At 37.8% G+C, this 19018-nt stretch overlaps 1 pseudogene; it reads left to right on the top strand.

The window, feature by feature from the left end:
* Nucleotides 1-7172: 7172 nt before the first annotated feature.
* The window catches only part of LOC100616960 (hsc70-interacting protein-like), a 54452-nt pseudogene continuing 42606 nt past the window's right edge, over nt 7173-19018 (top strand).

Here is a 19018-nt window from a genome sequence, read left to right as displayed (position 1 = left end):
CTCAACAGGAACATCTTATCAAGCAGATTTTCTTCTTTATCATCCTCACTCTCTAATCATTAGTGTCTCCCTATCTACTGGCTCATTCTTTGCTGTCTACAAACATGCCCCTATCTCCTCATGCTTAAAAAAAGCCCTACTTTATCTGATCATCTCCAATTAACTCCTGATCTATACCCTTCTAAGCTAACCTGCTTGAGAAAGTAATCTACATTCAGGGTCTCTCCATTTCTCCTCCTGTCAAATGATTCCAAATCCCCAGGAATCTATCTGACTTCTGATCTCATTATTCAAATGAAACTGCTCTCCCCAAAGTTACCAGCGATTTCTTAATTGACAAATATATGGTGGCCTTTTCTTTCTTCTTTGTTACCATTTCTTATATAGAACATAAAATAATATGTAACATAACAATAATACATATGATTTGTTATAAACATGTAGTCAATTATAATAAATACACTTATCCAAAAGAAACAAATTCTCACATTAGCTATGTCTAAAAATCTGTCTTATTCTTTTCTCCCCTTCTCCCCTTTTGCTTTTCCCAATGAATCAGGTAATGTGATACAAGTTGTACATATATTATCATATAATGAATTATTTTGTTAAGCTGTTAAACGAGACACAAGAGAAAAATTCATGGAGGAAATAAAATGAAGAATGGTATCTTTCAATCTGCATTTGAACTCTGTCCATTCCTTCTATGGCACTGAACAGCCCTTTTTGTCATGAGTCTTTGGATTCTTGCCTTGTTGATAAGAGTTGTCATTCACAGTTGATCATACCTTATTGCTGTTTCTATATACAACACTCTCCTGGCTCTGTTCACATTCCTTTGCATCCTTTCATATAAGTCTTTCCAGTTTTTTTTTTTTCTGATCATCTTGTTTGTCATTTCTTATGGCATTCTATTACAAGCATATACCACAACTTGTCTAGCTGTTCCTTAATTGATGGACACCCTTGCATATCAATACAATAAAATATATAAGTATAATGGCCTTTTCTTGATCTTCCTTCTTCTCTATAGCAGTTGACACTATTGATCATCTCTTGGATATTCTCTCCTCTCAGAGGTTTCCTGACTCGGTTCCCCCTTCTTTCCTCCTAAATGATCATTTCTTCTTCGTCTCTTGTTGGATCTTCATTGATGTCGTGCCCACTAATTTTAGGGGTCCCCAAAAGGCTTTTATCCTGAGCTTTCTTCTCTTTTCTTTTTAAATTCTCTTACTTGGTGGTCTCATTAACTCCTCTGGGTTCAATGATCATCTGTATTCAGATGGTTCCCAGTTCTATTTTTAGCCCTAGTTTCTCTCCTGAGTTTTAGTCTTCCATCACTAGCTGCCTTTTATACAAATTGAACTGGATGTTCCATAGTCATGCAAACTCACTAATCCAAAAGAGAGCTCATCTTTTCCCACAAGCCCTATCCTGTTCCCAATTTTCCTATTATGTTTGAAAATAGCACCATTTTACTAGTCCCCCAGGCTCTAAACCTATAGGCCATCCTCAGTTCCTCACTAGCACTCACCCCACATATCCAACCTGTTACCAGATTTCTCACAGGGCCACCACACTGATGTAGACCCTCATTACCACATGCCTGGGCTATTGAGTGGCCCCTGCCTCAAGTCTCATTCCATTCCAGTCTATTCTCCATTCAGATACCAAAGTAATTTTCCTAAAGTGTAGGTCTCGCCATGTCACCCCCACTTCCTCTCCTCCCCAAAACACATGCTCAATAAATAGCAGTCCCTCCCCAACACCTTTAAGATCAAGTGGAAAATGCCCTATTTGGCATTTAAATCCTTTTTACATCCGAATCCTCCCTACATCCCGGCCTTTTTATACTTGCTCCCCCACATGTATTCTCTGACTTAGATGCACTGTCCTACAAACAAGGTAGTTGATCCCTTGCCTCTGGCTTTTATATTGGTTGCCCCGTGCTCCCCACTTGTGCCTGGGATACTCTCCCTCCTTATCGCCATTTCCTGGCTTCTCTGGTTTCCTTCAAGATTCAACCCAAATCTTACCTTCTGCAAGAGATTTTTCTTGCCTTTCCCTGATCTCCCTCACAACTCCTTCCTTCTGAGATCACCTCTGCTGGAAATATCTTGCATGTACATAGTTGTTTGCTTGTTCTTCCCTTCTTCTGCCCCTCATCAGTGGAATGTATCCTCTTTAAAGGCAGGGAATATATTTTTGCCTTTCTTTGTATGCCTGGTACTTAATTCAGAGCATGGCACATAGTAGGTGCTCTATAAATGCTGACTGACTGACTGACAGACATAATGACTGACTATTTTGATGGAGTTCATACAGAGATGGTAAGGAAGGGGGAAGCTCTGTGGTGCAGTCAGAAAGACTCCTTGAATTCAAGTCTGGTCTCAGACACTTACTAGACCCTGAGCTAGTTGCTTAACCCTGTTTACCTCTGTTTCCTCATCTGTAAAAGTGAACTGGAGAGTCAGGTGGCAAATCATTCCAGTATCTCTGCCAAGAAGATCCCAAACCGGTTAATGAAGAGTTAGGCATGATTGAAGTTGAAGAACAACATTTAGAAATGGTTCTGAATTATATAATTAATAAAATAATAAATCACAATAGTTCAGTGCTTCCAATTTAGAAAATTCTCACCTTTAATATGGTTTAACATTCTATCCTGTTTATATTTTGTTTAAATTCAGCTTAGTCATCGCTTCCTCCATTCTCTGTTGCTTGACATGAACTGTTTATAAGACTTCATGTCAATGTATTTTAAAAATAATAATAAAATCATCAGAAAGAAAACAACTTAGTTAAAAAAAAGAAATTATTAAGGAAAAGTTAATGTGGAACATCTAGATGGCTCAGTGGATAGAGAACTCAGGGAAATCCTGAGTTCAAATCTGGCCCAAGACACTTCCTAGCTGTGTGTCCCTAGGCATGTCACTTAACCCCAAATGCCTAGCCCTGAGTGCTCTTTTATCTTAGAACCAATATTTAGTTCAATTCTAAGACAGAAGGTAAGTTTGTTTTTTTAAAACTGAAAGTACACAACCCTCCTCCTGCTTCCTCCTCTAGGTAGATTGGATGTCTAGCTCTCTTGCATACATATAGGTGGAAGATTCTTTGCATGATCTTATCAAGAATTTAAATTTCATATTGTTTTATATACATACTCAAGCTTTCTACCTTACATCAAACTTGTCAAAATATCCACAGTTTTTCTATACATCTTTGCTTTCACCTTATTTGCTAAGATGATCCAAGCTCCCCACCTGTCACTTCATCTTCCAATAATTGTAATTGTTATGAAACGATAAAATGTTGTCTCATGCAAAGTATAAAATGACTTCTTATTGCTCTCTATTCAAAGGAATAAAAAAGGGAAATGATCCTCTGATGAGTGGAATTCTTACTATTTTTTATTCTGAGGGCCATTGAGAAGGTAGGTAAAATAACTACTTTATGTAATTTAATAAAAAGTATTAGGCTATAATTGCGTCTTCTAGAATCATTGTAAGCATGTTTAGGATGACTCCAGGAGTAGACAGATCCCAGGAGGGGATCATAAGTACCTCATCCTATTCTCACATCATTTGACTTCTTTCCACAAAGTATTCTGAGAGCTTTTCCATTCCATATAGCTTGGAATTATGAGCATTTAGTGTGGTGAGAGCTATTGAAAATGTTGCTCTTGAGTTTTTATAGTTCAACATTATGTTGGCAGTGATTGTGAACAACAATTTTAATTGTTTTTAGATTATCCTTATCATTAGTATGTGAAGGAAGCAGGCTGGGAGATGGCTGAAAGGGAGATGGGTTGTACTGACTCATAGTTTTGAATTTATCCTCTTGGCTGGAATGTCGATCATAGATCTTCTTCCTTTTTTCCCCCCTTAACCATGATGCTTTCCTCTTCCTTCAAATTATTGCCACTAAAATTTTTAAAGCTTTGTCATTTAAAAAAACCTATATATAAGCTTCTAAGCTTTTGTATATGAATAATCTCTCATTTATATATTGATTTAAGGTTTGTAAAATACTTTACATACCTTATTTCATCTGATGCTGATTTTATAGACAAGGAGACTGAAGCTCAGAGAGACCAAGTAACTTGCCCAGAGTGACACAGCTCAAAAGAATCAGAAGCAGGATTGAATCTGACTCTAAGTCTAGCTAAGGAAACAGAACCTGAGAGTAAGTTTGCCAAGAGCATCATGAGGTTATGGGAAAGAAAAAAAATGGTGAGACTGAATGCCTAATGATTTATTAACCGAACCATCTCCATTAGATGTAAGCCACCTATCACAGTGCAGGACTTTACTGAAAAGCTAATGAAAGTGTGATGATTAAACATTCTGAGAGACTAGACTCCAGGAAAGAAAATCAATTTATTGATCAGACTAGCAATATTGAATAAATGAAGTGGTTAGTGATTTTTCCAAGGGATCAAAGACAAATTCAGCCTGGTAAATCATTAAATACAATTTTGGAAGCTCATTATTCAGCCTTCCTTTAGACATATCAAGACATGCCGACTTGGTGAATAGCTAATAATTCAACATTCTCAGTCCCTCCTCAATTTTTTGATCAATGAGGGAAAATCATATGCTTGGTCCTAGGATCAGGCCCAATTATTTTTTCAAAACTTTATAATCATTATTATTTTTTAAAATTAATTTATTTAATCAATTTAGAACATTATTCTTTGGTTACAAGAATCATATTATTTCCCTCCCTCTCCTCCCCCCACCCTTCCCGTAACCGACATGCAATTTCATTGGGTATTACTTGTGTTCTTGATCAGAATCTATTTCCATGTTGTTGATGTTTGCACTAGGAAGTTCACCCAGAGTCTACATCATATCCCCTAGATCCATGTAATCAAGCAGTTGTTTTTCTTCAGTGTTTTTACTCCCACAGTTTTTCCTCTGAATGAAATAGTTTATTATTTTTTTTAATTATTTTTTTATCTAAATGCCATGAGATAAGTCCAGTTTTTGCATCTTCCTACAGTAATATCTCATTTATATAGCGATTTAAGGTTTGTCAAATCCTTTACAAGGCTTATTTCACCTGCTGCTGATTCTAGAGACAAGGAGACTAAGGCTTAGAGAAAATGAGTAACTTGCCCAAATGGACCCAGCTATTAAGAATTCTGGTATTGTTCATTCACTCCAATGGAGACTTGAAGACTCTGTCCTCAAAGACACACCTGGTTTTGATTTACTGGGCAAGACAGAACCTGCAATGTTACTTTTCAGTTGCCCTACCATGGTACATTTTCTAGAGTGGGAGAGGCATTCCTTGGGTAAGAAGCATTCTATGAATTTACTAGAAACAAAGGAATGAGAAAAGAGGTTTGAAGAACAAACCTGAGTCTCGTTTAAAAACCCAGACATAGAATAATTCAATATATGAAAAAGAAGTCCTCTAAAAGCATCCCACTTTACTGAGCTTTTCTTTGAATATGTGGTTCCACCATCTTGGCACCTTTATCTTCAACACTGATAGAAAATGATAAGGGTGCCTGGTTGCTAAGACCTCAGAAATTGGGGTTGGATTATTTTTTTCTTGAATTTAATGCTGGAAAAAAATTCTCTGTGTGTATGTGGGGGAAGAGAGGGGTGGAGTGGTCTGACCAAGAGTGCATTATTAAAGAGAATAGAGAATAGAGACTAGACTTGCAAGTTCATGGGTGGCAGGAACTCTTAGGTGAAGAAATTTTCTCTGCCAGTGCAGGTTGCTATCTCCTTGGCAATTTATATACTTGCCTAAAACCTGAAGAACCATCCCAGGATCACAGAACCAGAATATGTCAGAGATGAAACTTGAACTTGGGTCTTTCTGTTTCTGAGACCATGTCTCTATTCACTATGTAACACTGCCGCTCTATTTTAAAAAAGAATAACAGAATGAAAAAATTATTTTGGTTTTGAGAACAGGTTATAGTTATTGAATTCTGGTTGCCTAGCAACCTCGTGAAAAACCATTTTTAAAAAGGAAATAAATACTGCACTCAGGTCTAGAAATCCAAATGAGAACTGCATAGAACCTCAGCTCAGAAACTCTAGCTAAGTTCAGGCCAAGCTTTGGTTCCTAAGCACATTTACTGGGAATGAATTGCTCTATTGGTGTTTATTTTTTAAAAAATACAATTCTTTGAAATGCACAGAATTCTCTCTTCTTTCTCTCTTTTAACAAATTCATCTTCAACAAACATTTGTTGCTAAGAAGGGACCCACTCCTTTGTTGACTTGGAAGGCTTGGAAATGCATTTGGCTCCAAAAATGCAGTTAATTTAAGAAGGAGAGCCACCCAGCAGCAGGACTGGCTATTTGTACTTGTCTGTAGAGTTGGCCTGGCTCAGCTGTATCAAATCAATGGGCGCTGAGGCAATCTGGGAAAATGAACAGAGTCTCCAAGTTCCAGGCCACAGTGTGATCTGGTTGGCAGCTGCACATCTGATGACTCATAGGTCAAAACCAGATTTTTCAAGCCTCACTTGAGTTTTTCAGGAGCCGTGGTTCCTTGGCTCCTGATAGCCCATTTCTTCTTTCAGGGAAAAGACCTCAAAAGAAGTGCTCATCAGGTCCGCTTTCTCGGATATAAACCTTCCCCTCCTCCCTACAAGATGCTCTAAGATTTTTCCATCCTTAAAATTTTCAGATTTGAAATTAGTTCAGCGTTTAAAAGTCTAGTCTAAAGTTGGCTGACACAAATGTTCCATAGACATATTTGGTTTTGCTGTCTCTAACTCTTGGTTGTTTGCATGTTTTTGTAAAAAGACAGATGTTCCCCAAAAGAGGGAGGGGAAGGAGGGAGTTTCCATTGTGTTTCCAAAGCAGGTTTTCAAAAACAAGCAACAGAAGACAAGTGCTTGACATATTGTGCTAATGCTTTTTAGATACATAAAAAGAACATATTGTAAGAGACCTCTAAAGTCACTAAAATATGAATACAACTCCTTTGCCCAAGGGGCAGCTAGGTGGCCAGCTAGTGGATAGGGTGCTGGCCCTGGAGTCAGCCTCCACACACTCCTCACACTCCACACAAAGCCTGGCACACTAGCTTTGTGACCTTGAGCAAGTCACTTAACCCTGGTTGCCTCAGTTTTCTCATCTGTAAAATGAGCTAGAGAAGAAAATGGCAAACCACTCCAATGGGATCATCAAGAGTCAGCCATGACGGAACAAAGCATTTGGCTCAAGTCAATTGTGGACAATGCTTGGATTGCTTATTTGGTTAGAGCTTAAGGCAATGCATCTCTTCTGAACTTCAGTTCTGAATCTCCAACTACTGAATAAGTTATCTTTATCCAGAGATCACATAAGCATCTCAGACTCAACATACATAAAGCATAACCAATTTTCTTCTTTTTAAACTCACCCTTCCTCCTAACTTTCCTGGTTCTATTGAGGATACTGCTCTTCTTCCAGTTACTCAGGCTCACATCTAGGAGGCATTTTTAACTCTGTCCTTTTCATTTCACATAATTCAATTGTTGGCCAAATCTTGTTAATTCTTTTATTCAGGGTCCTAATGATCTCTTACCTGGACTATTTCAACAGTCATTTAATCATTCTCCCTGCATCTAGCCTATTTTTTTTTGTTGTTGTCGTTGTTGCCGAGTCATTTTTAGTTATATCTGACTCTTTAAGACTCCATTTGGCATTTTTCTTGGAAGATATGCTGACATGGTTTGCCAATTCCCTCTCCAACTCATTTTACAGATGAAGCAACTGAGGTAAACAGGGTTTGCCCAGGTTCACACAGCTAATAAGTATCTGGGGTCACTTTTGAACTCAGAAAGATAACTGTCCCTGACTCTAGTCCACTGTGCCACCTAACTCCAGTATCTAGCCTCTATCTACTTCAAACCATCCTTCACAACTACCAAATGATTTTCTTTAAGCATTTGCTTGCTCAAGAAGTCTCAGTGACTCCCTATTGCCTCTAGGACAAACTATATAGTACTATGTACAGCTCTGTTACTCACATGTCATTAGTACTCTCTGGTTGGAGAGTGGAGCCATTAACTCTTTCATGAGGGAAACAAGACACACGTCTTATTTTCCATCTGGCTACTCTGACTAGGCTTCTTTCTTTGGCTTTTCCATCACTCTCCATGCTGGGTACTTTCTTTTAACTTCACTGCTTTTCAGCTTTTTTTGTGTATTTTTGCTCCCCACCCCCAATAAGATTGTAAGCTCCTTGAGGGCAGGGACATATTTGTATCCCCAGCACTTAGTACTCTGCCTGGCACATGGTAGGCATTGACTAAATATTTATTTACCATTGACTATTCAGTCTGACTTTCCAGGATTATTGTTACATATTTGGCTCCCTCAAGTACTCTACATCCCAGTAAACTGGCTTGCTTGCTTTCCCTCATTTTATATCTATATCTATAAATTTATTTCTTTATGAATGGAAATTTTTATTTAATTAATTAACTTAGAATATTTTTCCATGGTTACATGATTCATGTTCTTTCCCTCCCCTCGTCCCCAGTCAACGTTGCTTTCCCTCATGCATGCCATTCCATTTTCTCCATTGGTTTGGGGAAGTTCATCTCCCAGGCTCCAGAGCTCTTCCTACCAAGGCTCAGCTCAAATGCCGTCCCCTACAGCAGGCATTTCCTGACCCTTCTCTGGTTAACTGTGCCCCACCTGACTTCAAATGACTTCGCATTCATTCTGTATTTGTGTTCTATTGACTCCTCAGTGTAGGTTCCTGGAGGAAGGGGACGGTTTCATTCTGTCCTTGGATTCAGTGCAGTGGATGTCCCTGACCTTTAAAGAGGGCTTGGCCAATGCCGTCAAGGTCAGGCAGTCAATCAGGCACCCTGCATTTATGAAGCATTTACGATGTGCCAAATATTGTGCCAATTGCTGAGAATACAAAGAAAAGCAATGGCACAGTACGGCTCTTAACGAGCTCATGTTTCAATGGGTCAAAGTAATAGTCAGAATGTCCATTCTCCAAAAAAGGCAATTTTGCATAAACCTCAGTCCTGGGACCAAAGACTCGACTCTGACTCTGGCCAATCATTCTTAAAGTGAGTATTACTGGTTACAGCAGGAACTAGGTGAGATCATCTTTGAAGGAAGCCAGCCTAGCCAGCAACTGGGGATTTATAGAAGGGATGCTTGTTCTGACACAGGTCATACCAGAGGCCTTCTAAGTTTAAACCTGAGTTTCTGTGATTTTCTGTAGGTTAATGGATCATCAATTATTTACTATCTAATATAATTTATATTTACACATACACAACTCTGTTCTTAGCACACAAAAATCATTATTAGGTGTGTATATAATATATATTTATACACATATACATATTTATATACCTTTCTATTTATGCACAGATCTATACATATAATCTATACATGATTTATCACATTAATCACAAAATCACAGAGAACTGGGGAGATGGTGGGATCATCTGAAAGCCAGAGAATGCTAGAACTATGAAATATTAGAGACCATCTAGTCAGTGCTATTATTTTATAGCTATGAAAACTGATAGAGAGGAATAGAGGCGTCTACTGATCCTTTAACTTCACTCTGAATGTTTAAAAAGTAAGATTGAAGCCTATAGTTACTTCTTGGAAGAAAAGGGAAAAGAGGAGGGGAGAGAGTAATTTTTGTTTTTACAAACTGCTAGGAAGAGTAGTTTTTTAGTTGTTCTATAACTAGCAATATCTCTTTAGCTCTTCAAAGGAGCTGCTCCTAAATCCTTCTCTCAAATTTGGTGAAAATTGTTCATATTCACTGTATACTTTCACATGTACTCTTTGTGAATTTAGCAGTTTAATCACATGCCAATGTTCCAGATTTAAAATTATTCATTTCTTTAGGTTGTACTCATTCTGTAGCCTCTACAACTCATTAATCATTCTATCTTCTCTTCTCTGAACTTTATTTTAGTTCATTCTATTAACATAAAATATTCCAAGTCATCTTAGTTGCAATAGTATATTCGATTTAATACCCACATAGTAGATATTATGCACCTACTCTGTGCAAGATGTGAGAGCCAGTGTTCAGAGAGTTGATCTTGTAGTAGGAAGACCTGGTTCAGAATTCAGTTCATTGTTGGGCATTTTTAGCAGTCTTAATGTTCTGCTGACAAAATCCTTGACCTCATTTACTATTACTATTATTACATTTTACTATTTACATTTACTATTTTGTTGTTGTGTCAATTTCCAGTTGTATCAGACTCTTCATGACCCCATTTTCGGTCTTTTTGGCAAAGATACTTGAGTGGTTTGCCACTTCCTTCTCCAGCTCATTTAACAGAAAAGGAACTGAGGCCAACATATTTTAAATGACTTGCCTAGCATTATATAGCTAGTAAGTGTCTGAGGCCAGATTTGAATTTGGGAAGATGTATTCCGAGATTCCAAGCCCAATACTCTTATCGTTGTGCCACCTGTCCTGTGATTATGATTATATTTTACTATTTACATTTACTATTACAAAATTATTGACTAGCTTGGCAGCTAGATGGCACAGTGGATACAGTGTGGGTCCTGAAATCAGGATGACTCATCTTCCTGAGTTCAAATCTGATCTCAAACACTTATTAGCTGTGTGACCCTAGGCAAGTTCCTTAACCCTGTTTGCTTCAGTTTCCTCATCTGCAATATAAGCTGGAGAAGAAAATGGCAAACCAGTCCAGTATCTCTGTCAAGAAAACCCTAAATGAGGTCATGAAGTGTTTAAACATGACTGAAAAGCAATTAAACAACAACAAAATGGTGGAATTTGTTATTCTTCACTCTGTATAATTTTTATTAAACTTTTTGGGGGTCTTTTTGCTTTCCATTACTAGAGGGCCTGAGAGGGAGAGAAAATAATTTTTCAAATTGAAAACAAATTAAATTAAAAAAACAAACAACCAGTGAGGAAGCCGTCTTTGAATATGAACACGTATCTCCGAAGCCTGCTAAAGGCAGACTTTAGTCGTCTGTCACCGCATCATAAAATGAGTTCAAAGACTGAAAAGCACTAGGATTGAATGAAAGGAACTGGGGACTGGCACAGGGAACTATAAAAATAAAAAAGAACAAGGGAAGTTCGCTACAGTTTCCACAAGTAGCCAACAGGTGGAGCTGGGTCGCCGCTGACCCAGATTATACTTGAAGGAGAAATAAAAAATATTCTGCTGCAAAATTTACTTCCCCCACTGCAGGGCTCCAATTCTCTGAGCTCGGGGGCAGAGCAGATGCTCGTCTGAGATGCCCATCCACCCGCCGGCCCGCCCGCCTGCCACCCACTCATGCCCACACGCACATACTCACGCAACTAGCCCATTAACTTACATAGAAGAGGTATGACTTCAGCAGGAGCTGCAGAGGGCACGGATGAGCTGTTCTCTGTGAGTACAGAGACTGTGACGCAGGCTGGTGTAAGCACAGGAAAGAGACACCTCCTCCTCTCCTTTGTTGCTCCTGAACATTCAGTTATTTCCCAGAAAAGAGGGGGTCGTGTCTTAGAGCAGCCCCAGGCTCCCCTCCCTGAAAGGCAAGCAGGTCTCTCATTCTCCAGTTCTGGTATTGGGTCAGTTTTTTTCCAGCGTCACCAGAGCCTGAGTTTGCTCTGGATCTATATAAATAAATTAATTAAATCTATATGAATTAATTCTAGGAATAGAAGACAGGTAGAATGTGCCCCTTACCATCTATCCGGAAGGCACCTAAAGGCAGCTAGGTAGGTGGTACAGAGGACAGTGTGCTGGACCTGGAGCCAGCAAGACCAGATTTCAAATCTTGCCTCTTGATTCTTCTTATTAGTATGATGCTGAGCATATTATATGACCTCTCTAAAACCCAGTTTCCTCTTCTGTAAAATGGAGATGCTAATCTGTATCACAGGATTGTTGTGAGGCTCAAGTAATACATGTAAGATGCTTTGTAACTTTTAAAGTGCTATATAAACCCTAGCAATTATTTTTTTAATTGACTCTGTGATGCACAACAAAAGAATCCCAACAGAGGCCAGCCTTGCATCAGCAGGAGCCCATCCTGTCTGCATTTGAGAAGCATCTTTTAAGGAATCAGAAAGTGAACCCTTAAGTAAGGCACATGCACCCCCTGATTGGTGGCTCTCCTAGGAATGGCTATCACTGGGGGCAGCAGCACCCTCAGGGTATTTATTATCTCTCCCTTTAGGGGAACTCTTGGCAGATTCCTAAATGGAGAACCCTGCCTGGAAGAAGCCCTGATTGGATGGAGCCTTACACCTCAGAGATGTGATGGGTTGCCTACTAGGTCTTTCAGAAGCTCCAGGCTCCCCTCCTTAGCCCTTACTGCTCTTCTGCCTTGGAACAGATACCTAGCATCAATTCTAAGAGAGAAGGAAGGGGTTAAAAAGAGAGACAGAGAGAGGCAGGGACAGAGACAGAGACACAGAAACACACAGAGACAGAGAGACAGAGATAATGAGAGAGACAGAGACAGAGAGAGACACACAGAGATAGAGACAGAGAGAGACAGAGAGACTGGCAGATAGGCAGAGCGACAATGAGAGAAAGAGATAGAGACACACAGAGACAGAGACAGAGACAGGGACAGGGACAGAGATAGAAAGACACGAGCCAGAGATAGAGATAGAGACACAGAGAGAGACACACACCAAGACAGAGTCAGACAGAAAAACAAAGAGACAGTGAGAGAAAGAGACAGAGACACATCGAGACAGATAGACAGAGACAGAGACAGAGAAAGATAGACAGACAGACAGACAAACACACACACACACACACACACACACACACACACACAGACAATGAGGGTGAGACACAGAGAGAAAGGCAGAGAGAGAAACAGAGAGAATGTGATCCTTTAGCCCTGGTCTGGAGGCAATTTGAAATACTCTGCAAAAGTTGCAGCAGTTGGTTAAGGGGCCAACTGCCCCTTTCATAATTTCTTAGGACATCATAGTATTCCGTTATATAATATGCCATAATTTGCTCAACTATTCCTCAATTGATGGGTGGTCCCTTAAATTTTTTTAAACCCTTTCTGTCTTAGAATCACATCTCTTCCAAGGGGTAAAGGCTTGGCAACTGGGGTTATATATGATTTGCCCAGGATCAAGCAGTTAGGATGTGTCTGAGGCCAAATTTGAGTCCAGGTCCTCTCACTTCTAGGCTTGGCTCTGTCTCCACTGAGCCACCTAACTGCCCCTTGTCCCCTTAGTTTTCAGTTCCCCTCACCTGAAAAAGAGCTGTTAAAATTATCTTTATACCTTAGTGTCCTTTCTGACTCCCTCTTTTAAAGATGAAGATTTTGAAGCTTAGAGAGATTAAATAGTTTACCCTGGGTTCCATTGATGTAGGATTCAAGCTCAGGTCCTTCACACTCTAAATCCAGTCTTTTAACAAGATACTTCATGCTGTCCTTTTAAACTCCCTGGTACAGCTACTTAGGACAAATGAGTTAGAATCTGTTTTGTTTTGTTTTTTGAACCAGAGAGAGTTTTATTTCTTGAGTAGTCAAAAGGCAACCTCTTGTGGAAGACTCCCCCTTGAGGTTTTATACAGAACTATGATTTTGTGAGTTTACGATTCTAAGACATAGAATCATAAACACAGCAAATCACAATTAGAAATATGTTGTTGACCCAAAAGAGTCATTTCTTGGTATAACAGGTATGCATTTAAAAATCCTTTTTCATCTTATTTTTCAAAACTTCTTAACAAGCCCCAAATAAGATGAATGTTTCTGTATGTACTATAGAATTGGACAGGATTGAACATTAAATTTGTGCATCATTTGTTCCAAGGATGGCTCCCTGAATAGGGAAAGAGGAAGAGAATATATTCAGAAATGAAGATGATATAAAATAAAATATACCAATAAAAATAAGATTAAAGAAAAATAGATATGTATTGAATTAGGAAAGGAGTGATGCTTGGCATTGGTAGAGTGATTGTAAATTTTATTAAAAAGGCAATTTCAAACGTTTAGTCAATTGAATTCATGAGAAACTATTAATATTCTAGTAATTGGACAAGAAACATTCAGTATAATAGATAATGTATGATAAGTTTATTCAGGAGGTGAAGAAAGAATGTTATATGAATTCAAATAGGGAAAGATCATTACTGATGGAAGAACAAGAGAAGCTTCCTGGAAGAGGTGGCATTTAGGTAGGAATTTAACAGGCAAGGAAAAGGCAGGGAAGATATTCTAAACATAAAGAACAGCACTGGCAAAAGCACAAATGTGGATGCTTTCAGAGGAGAGTTTTGTCCTGTCTGGTTTGATCATAGACCATGTTGAGACAAGCAATGTGATATAAAACTGGCAAGATTGGGTGGTACCAGATTGTGGAAAGATTTAAATGTCAGACAAAGGTATTTAAATTGACTTGATAGGCAATGGGGAATTGCTAAGAACAGTTGAGTAGAGAAATGACATGATTGGATCTATGTCTAGTAGTAAAATGAAGGATAAATTGATGGGAACTTAAGAGATCCTCTTGTTAGGAGCTATTATAATAAATTAATGTGGGTAAAATTATGAAACCTTGTACTATAATAAAGACACCCTAGAGAGGAAAAGTCAGAGTCATGGTGCCCCTGACAAAAATAGGGAAGTGAAAAGTTAGAAAAGATTTTGAGGAAATATGGCTACCGGTGAGGCAAAGGAGAGAGATGCCCCCTGCAGAGAGGCTGTTTTTGACCAAAATGGGGTGTCCGAGAAATAAGCTACTTATGATAGCCTTTGGGGATGTCTTCTCACTGGATTGCTGCCAAAGTTTCCCCAGAGCAGGCTAAACACGGACCCTCCTGAGGGACAAGGCTTTCCCCCATTTTGGTCGCCCAGCAGGGGTCCGATAAGGACAATTTGTAATTTGATGACTGAAGTGAGGTTCAGCTCCCTCTATGCCCCAGAAAAGATAGTCCATTTATCTGACTGCGATATTCAAATAAGATCAATTTTAATAACCAGTTTGGATTGGAGAGGTATCAGGGAAAAGGGAAGAGGGAGATCCCTAAATAAGGTTGGAGTTTTTCTCAGTTTTGGAGCTGAGGCCAGGCCTCACAGGCTGATGGAGGGTTTCTCCTGTTCCTGTCTACACTATATCTGTGCTAGTTTTCTTAATTTCAGAATCTTATCAGTAGACAGCAAGCAACAAGAACAGTTCTGACTTTCAGAGCTGATTGGGCCATCTCTTCAGCTGAAGCAAGTAGAGGCACCTCAATCCAGAGACTGGGAACCAAAAGTCAAGCTCCCTCCACTTTCCATGCCCGGAAGGAAGTGTTAGACACATGAACCCTGCCACTCCCAGTTGCCCTTTCCCGCACCAACTGTCAGTCTTGACAATTTCTTTTCTATAGATATTCCCACTGTTGCTTGTTCTAACACAGTGTCAAAAAGTCCAGAATTTATTCTTTTTTCCTTTCCACAGAACATACTCATCCGTATACATCTATACACATATGTATACATGGCTGTATACATATGTGTATTCACATGTACACATCTATCTCCATATACATGCATAAACATTCATTAATTTAGTTATGAATGATTTATTATTATATATTTGTTTTATGATAATATATTAATTCTATGATTATATTAACCATATTATATGTATTACAGTAGTATATTAACATGTGTATATGTGTATAAATAATAAACATGCCTATGTATATGTATTTACATACCTAATTTACTCATTAATGAACATGATGTATTATTCTCTTAGTAGAATGTAAGATCTTTATAAATTTGAGTAATTAGACCTTTGTCAGATAGTTTTGTAATGAAGATTGTTTCCCAATTTGTTGCTTCCCTTCTAATTTTGGATGCATTAGTTTTGTTTGGACAAAAACTTTTTAATTTGATGTAATCAAAATTATTGATTTTACATTTTGTGATTTTTTTTCTAGCTCTTGCTTGGTTTTAAAGTCTTTCCTTTCCCAAAGATCTGAGAAGTATACTATTCTATATTTACCTAATTTGCTTACAGTTTCCTTCTTTATATTCAGGTCATTCACACATTCTGAGTTTATCTTGGTGTAGGGTATGAGCTTTGATCTAAACCTAATCTCGCCCATACTGCCTTCCAATTTTCCAAGCAGTTTTTTATCAAATAGTGGGTTTTGGTCCTCAAAACTGAGATCTTTGTGCTTATCATAGACTGTCTTGCTGAGGTCATTTACCCCAAGTCTATTCCACTGATCCTCCTTTTGGTCTCTTAGCCAGTACAAAATTGTTTTGATAACCACTGCTTTATAGTATAGTTTGATATCTGGGACTGCAAGTCCTCCTTCCTTTGCATTTTTTTTTCATGATTTCCCTGGATATCCTTGATCTTTTGTTCTTCCAAATGAACTTTGTTATGGTTTTTTCTAATTCAGTAAAAAAGTTTTTTGGTAGTTTAATGGGTATGGCACTAAATAAGTAAATTAATTTGGGTAGGGTTGTCATTTTTATCATGTTAGATTATCCCACCCATGAGCAATCAATGTTTTTCCAATTGTTTAGATCTAGTTTTAATTGTGTGGAGAGTGTTTTGTAGTTGTGTTCATATAGTTCCTGTGTTTGTCTCGGCAGATAGATTCCTAAGTATTTTATATTGTCTGGGATGGTTTTAAATGGAGTTTCTTTTTCTAATTCTTGCTGCTGAAATGGGTTGGAGATATATAGAAATGCTGATGACTTTTGTGGGTTTATTTTGTAATGCTACTTTGCTAAAATTGTTGATTGTTTCAACTAGTTTTTTGGTTGATTCTCTAGGATTCTTTAAGTAAACCATCATATCATCTGCAAAGAGTGATAGCTTAGTCTCCTCATTGCCAATTTTAATACCTTCAATTTCTTTTTCTTCTCTAATTGCTACTGCTAGTGTTTCTTGTACAATGTTAAATAATAGAGGTGATAATGGGCATCCTTGTTTCACTCCTGATCTTATTGGGAAGGCTTCTAGTTTATCCTCATTGCAGATGATGTTTGCTGATGGTTTTAGATATATACTGTTTATTATTTTTAGGAAAGGCCCTTCTATTCCTATACTTTCTAGTGTTTTCAATAGGAATGGGTGTTGTGTTTTATCAAAGGCCTTTTCTGCATCTATTGAGATAATCATGTGATTTTTGTCAGTTTGCTTATTAATATGGTCAATTATGCGGATGGTTTTCCTAATATTGAACCATCCTTGCATTGCTGGTATGAATCCTACCTGGTCATAGTGAATAACCCTTGTGATGACTTGCTGGAGTCTTTTTGCTAGTATCCTATTTAATATTTTTGCATCTATATTTATTAAGGAGATTGGTCTACAGTTTTCTTTGTCTGTTTTTGATCTGCCTGGCTTTGGGATCAGTACCATGTTTGTATAATATTGGGATTAGTTATTCTTTGAATGTTTGATAGAATTCATTTGTGAATCCATCTGGAACTGGGTTTTTTTTTCCTTAGGGAGTTCTTTGATGGCTTGTTCAATTTCTTTTTCTGATATGGGTTTTTTTAGGTAATTTATTTATTCCTCTGTTAGTCTAGTCAGTTTATATTTTTGTAAGTATTTATCCATATTACCAATATTGCTATATTTGTTGCCATATAATTGGACATAATAATTTTTAATGATTGCCTTAATTTCCTCTTCATTAGAGGTGAGGTCCCCCTTTTCATCTTGGATGCTGTCAATTTGATTTTCTTCTTTCTTTTTTTAAATTAGACTGACCAGTAATTTGTCTATTTTATTTGTCTTTTCAAAGTACCAGCTTCTAGTCTTATTTATTAAATCAATAGTTCTTTGACTTTCAATTTTATTAACTTCTCCTTTGATTTTTAGGATCTCTAATTTAGTCTTCATCTGAGGATTTTTAATTTGTTCACTTTCTAGTTTTTTTAATTTGCATGCCCAATTAATTGACCTCTACTTAATTTGACCTTCTTCTTAATTTGTTAATATATGAACTCAAGGATATAAATTTCCCCCTGAGTACTGCTTTGGCTGCAACCCATAGGTTTTGAAAGGATGTCTCATCATTGTCATTTTCTTCAATGAAGTTATTAATTGTTTCTACAATTTGTTCTTTAACCGGTTTTGGAGAATTGTATTGTTTAGTTTCCAATTAATTTTTTATTTACCTCTCCTTGTACCCTTACTAATTATTACTTTCATTGCATTGTGATCTGAGTAGGTTGCATTTATTATTTCTGCTCTTTTGAACTTGTTCGCAATGTTTTGTCAGTTTTTGTGAATGCACCATGTGCTGCTGAAAAGAAGGTATATTCCTTTTTGTCCCTATTTATTTTTCTCCACATGTCTACTAACTCTAATTTTTCTAAGATTTCATTTGGTTCTCTCACTTCTTTCTTATTTATGTTTTGGTTTGATTTATCTAGTTTGGATAAAGGAAGGTTCAGGTCTCCTACTAGTATAGTTTTTCTATCTATTTCATCCTTGAGCTCCAGTAGTTTCTCCTTTAGAAACTTAGATGCTATGCCATTTGGTGCATACATGTTGAGTACGGATATTTCCTCATTGTCTATACTGCCTTTTATCAGGATGTAATTACCTTCCCCTATCTCTTTTAACTAGATTTATTTTTACTTTGGCTTTGTCAGATATCATGATTGCGACTCCTGCCTTCTTTTTATCAGTTGATGCCCAATAGATTTGGTTCCATCCTCTTACTTTCACCCTATGCATATCTACCTTCCTCATGTGTGTTTCTTGCAGACAGCATATGGTAGGGTTTTGGATTCTAATCCACTCTGCTATTCATTTGTGTTTTATGGGTGAGTTCATTCCATTCACATTCAGAGTTATGATTACTAGCTGTGTATTTCCCAGCATTTTGATTTCTACTCCTGGACCTGCCTTTTCTTCTTTCACTATTTCCTTCTACACCAATATTTTTTTTTAATCAGTCCCCCTAGTTCCCATCCTTATTTTACTTCCCTTTCTAACTCCCTCCCTTCTTATTTCCCCCCTTATTTTCCCTGTAGTCTTTCTAAAACTACCCCCACCCTCTCCCTCCCTTATACTGCTT

Source organism: Monodelphis domestica, chromosome 3 (assembly GCF_027887165.1).
Source record: "Monodelphis domestica isolate mMonDom1 chromosome 3, mMonDom1.pri, whole genome shotgun sequence".
NCBI classification, from domain to species: Eukaryota; Metazoa; Chordata; class Mammalia; order Didelphimorphia; family Didelphidae; genus Monodelphis; species Monodelphis domestica.
The sequence above is the reverse complement of the archived record's forward strand: the minus strand, read 5'-3'. Positions and strand labels throughout refer to the sequence as shown.